We start from the raw sequence: 4478 nt of genomic DNA on the forward strand, positions 1-4478 counted from the left end.
TCCTTTATTCTTAATTAGGTAAAGCTAGGATTGATATGAATGGACTCTCTCATTTGGAAAGGACTTCAATGCTAACCTAAGGTTATTCTCCAAAGATCATGATGTGGTCACCAATATCTATGGTTAACATAAATGGGTTCTCTCTCTAGGAAATGTCTTCAATAATATCCTAGGGTTTCTCTGAGATGATGATTTGAATACATGGATGTATATTCAAGGTTTAGTTCAAGGTTTAACATTGATCCTCTAATAAGTAACATAGAACTCTCACTTCTCTAGGTTTGATGTATATTAATATGTAGTAGAGAGGATTATATATTTCTAGAGTTTATCTCCTTGTCTTGCTTCCAAGAATGAAGTAAAATAATTACCATGAGATTCATGGTAGGATCATGGATTAGTTTAAGACATGGAGAAGATAAGTGGAGAATAGTTTCTTCAATTATTGTTACTTGATTTCCAATTACATGGATGTTCACATGTTATGGCTAGGAATATCATGTTGTGATATTTAATAAGATCAGGTAGTTGATCATTGAGTAAAGTGTTGTTGTGTTGATTATTAGTTCCATTTGATCTAACCCCTTAGATCAAATTATCTCTACCCAAAACAAGGTTTTAGCAAAGTCACATTGAGGTTTATAGCGCTTGACTTGATGAGCTACTTCAATTCCACCAAGGTTAAGTGAAACTTCGATTCTTTGTGTTGTTTTACTTTAAAGCGCGAAAATTCCCCAGATTTTCTATGCATGAATGCAATGCACACATCTGTTTCTTCTATTTTTGTAACCCCATTACCTGGGATATTACAGTCTCTACCCCTTAAACTAAACTTCGTCCTCGAAGTTTGATATCTCTCACGTTTCGGAGTGTGGATCTGACTTGTGCAGACTACATCTTTTCTCAAACTCTTTGGTGATCTCACTGGATATAATTGAGTATATCACTACAACACAAAAGACATGTGTGGACGTTGAATTTTGGTAGTAAAGACGCTTTGTTTCGCCTCTAGGTGGATGTAGAGTCGTCTCTCGAAAGCGTCATAGAAACGTCTTCTTATGCACCGTCTCAAAATTCGTAGGGACATATTGAAAGCGTCTCTGGGTAAATGGTAGAGACGCTCTATAAAGCATGTCTATGCTCCTTTGAGACGTAGTTACAGCTGACCACAAAGCTACCTTTCCGCGACGTCTCTACGAGATGTTAAGACGCTTAGGCGTGTTAATGGGAGAAATTCATTTTAATTTTTCAAATGTTCAAATTGTCAATTCATGTGAGAAAATACGTACAACTTGCAAATCAGTAGACATGTGCAATGCATTTCAGTAAATAAATATATTAACCAAGGAAAATCGTACTTTATAACTTAAGTGTACATACATATAAACGAGGGGCAAGAATAAAATATCTTCCGTACTCATGTACTTCTAAGTAGCTAGAATCTATCTATACATATGAACGAGGGGGAGACTAAAAGAACGTCAGTACTCATGTTCTTCTAAGTAGCTGAATCCATCTAAACTTTTGTATGTACTTCAACACCGACAGGTCTTGACTGCAACATGTATAATTTTTCCCTTGTGGTCTTGTAGTGTGCTTCATTAAAATTCTGCAATAAAACTTTCTGCGAAAAACTTGAAATATCACTGATAAATCTTCAAAAAAGAAGACTATTCATTTAATTACTTATAAACTGAAGGTGGATACCTAACCATTTGCAGCAGTGATTGTTCAACATTAGCCAAAATATGCACCTTCTTAGCATTAGGGGTAACTAGCAATGATCATAACCCTACACAGAACAATTTAACTAAGGTTAGAAAACACAAAAAAATAAAGACGTAATATGGAAAACAGTAGTGGGTAATATTTTGCAAGAACTTGCAGCGTGCTATTGCTAAATATGTTACCAACTGTTGTAAACAAAAGGCTCTGAACTTGCAGCGTGCTAATCCTTATGATGCATCTTACGAACCTTCACTTCTCGGCAGTACAATCTGAACCGTTGATGCATTATAGTTGAAGCCTATGAAGAAACAAGGGCTAGTGACATCGATTGGAGAAAATAAGGTAAAAATGATGAAGGGCGTCGAAGAACCTGAGCTATATAATATATTCATAAGGTTTACGCATTGGTCTCTTTGTATCAAGCGATGCAGCAACATGAATTTCTTATTAAGTGATGCATGATGCAGCAACATTGATTTATTACCAGCGGTAAGAAACAAGTACATACAACCTGATGCAGAAACATTCTTATGATGCTCCTTGAATAGACTGTAGATGTAGTCAATTGGTTGAATAGACTGTCGTTGTAAACAATTTCTGCATGGTGCACTTAATTGGAATGTTACACAAGCTTCATATAGGCATTCCTTAAAATATAGAAATAGTTCGACGATAGTAAAATAGCAGTAAATCCACTTATTCTAAGTAAATTACTTTCAGTGAGCACTTTCTATGGACTACAAATGAATCTCAAGTACTCAAAAAATCTAATTGGTGGAAGTTCAAGAATATATTTGCATACCAAAATGGAAATTTTTGATATAAATCTGGGGCCACCTAATCCAACATTGAATTAATTCAAGATATCAACAATTTCCGTTTGTTCATGCTTATATCATGAATTGACAAGTTCCAAGGATTAATTAGCTGACACATTTGTCCACGATTACCTGCAGACTGTACACTCCAATCTAGCACTAGGTTGAGTGATGCTAATATCACGTTTTTTGCCTATTTGAGTTCAGACCATATGAATAAAACTATTAGCTAGATTGATTGAATGAAAAGGAAGAAATACTCATTTCCTGGCATCTTACAAGGGTTATTCGAGTGACTGAGACCAATCAGATAGATGGAGGCTCGGTTTAGAAAAGACACAAGCTGAGATTAGATTAGTAGTACATGAACATACCTGCGGCTGTGGAGCCACGACTCCATGGAGTTGTTTGGCTGCAAGGCGCCATGGGCAGGTGCAAGACAGTGGGGAACAAGGAGAATGCCACAGCAGCATGGGAGAGGGCACCGCCACACGAGTACGGGCTGGATCGAGTCTTTCTGTAGCACGACACCAGCGTTCTAGAGTGGAGGAAGATCTTGTACCGGCGAGGAGAGTAGAGTTGCCGCCAGTCGCTCCGCTGATTTCGCCGGAGAGACACCGCCAGGGGATCTAGTGGCGGCGCTAGGTTTTCACTTTTTTTAGGGTAGGTTTCCACGGTTAAGAAACGGGAGAGAGATATTGCGGAGAGAGCCCGAAGTTTTTTTTCTAAGGATTGGGAGTGGTGAATCTTGTCACGCTGAGACGACCTGTAAAACGTCTTCGAAATCGTCTTAAGTCAGGGCCTAGATTGTCATGTAAAGACGAACACAAAAGCGTCCGAAATAGAGTGTCTCTACGTGTCATTTTTCTTGTAGTGTATCCCTTGTCCAGACTCTTCCTGGAATCCATTAGGTTTTGTCTCTGAACCATGGTTCTAACTTTGATTCATGGATTTCTTCCAATTCTATAAGCTTGTTTCCTTTCTCATTGAATATTCAATGATTAGGACTTCTTCTGGTCCTGACAGTCTTAATTGAGGACTAATTGGATAACAATCTCCTATTTGATAAAATAGGTCTTTGTTTTCCCTTACTACCAAAAGTGTAGTAATGGTACTTGGTAAGGCACTTACCATGGAAATGGTTGTGATGGTTTATTTCCCTAGGAATGGATTAGACTCATTTAGTCCATCCAATCAGGGTTTATAATTGATACCTATAACTATTTTGGGTTATTTAGGTTCCATGAAAAGAACCATTCTATTAGTCTTTAGGTTTGGTATAATCAATATCCTTCGGTCTTTGGCCTTCTCAAGCTGTATTTGGTCTCCGATATTTCCTTTATCCAACTTCCTTAGCCTTAATTTACTTGGGCTATCATACTTCTGAGTAAATATTTCTCACTTTCTCAAGTTATAGTCCAATTCTTACTTCCTCGAGGTATAAACCTAAACCACAGTCTGACATCCTTCTGAAAGTAGTGTTCAACAATCTTATGAAAATAAGATTGAACTTCCTCTCAGTTCAGACCTTCTTATTCTATCTTGCTCAAAATATTGAGTTATAGTACATCTAACTCAATCTCTACTCCACCCCTTAGAGTTTTCTTATGGTCTTCAACTCCTTTTCTTCCAACCCTTGGATTGATGGTTGGAATATTGGTCTAAGTATAGCTTATGGTTTGTATTCTTCTAAGGTCTTGTGAAGAATCCTTGTGGTGTATCCACTCAATGGTGGACATCCAATGTGAATCCTTTGACTAAATGTTTATAGATCTAGGTATTTGGCTGACAAGATTTTTATTTGTTCACAAACTTTTGTTACAACTAATTAAATCGTGGACTATTTGTAGTACCAACTAATACCAGCTGTGGTTATTATACCAACTGTGGCTATTTGATATATCTAAAAATGGATTCTATTATAGGTTCTGA

The 4478-nt window shown here is 37.2% G+C and overlaps 1 long non-coding RNA gene across 1 annotated transcript; it reads right to left on the bottom strand.

Moving 5' to 3' along the window:
• Positions 1 to 1320: 1320 nt before the first annotated feature.
• LOC127349009 (uncharacterized) lies at positions 1321 to 3186 on the bottom strand. The gene is made up of 2 exons (XR_011756866.1): positions 1911 to 3186; positions 1321 to 1792 (listed from the first exon to the last, which is right to left on the bottom strand). It is a non-coding gene; the product is annotated as an uncharacterized lncRNA (long non-coding RNA).
• Between the last annotated feature and the right edge of the window lie 1292 nt (positions 3187 to 4478).

Source organism: Lolium perenne, chromosome 4 (assembly GCF_019359855.2).
Source record: "Lolium perenne isolate Kyuss_39 chromosome 4, Kyuss_2.0, whole genome shotgun sequence".
NCBI lineage: Eukaryota > Viridiplantae > Streptophyta > Magnoliopsida > Poales > Poaceae > Lolium > Lolium perenne.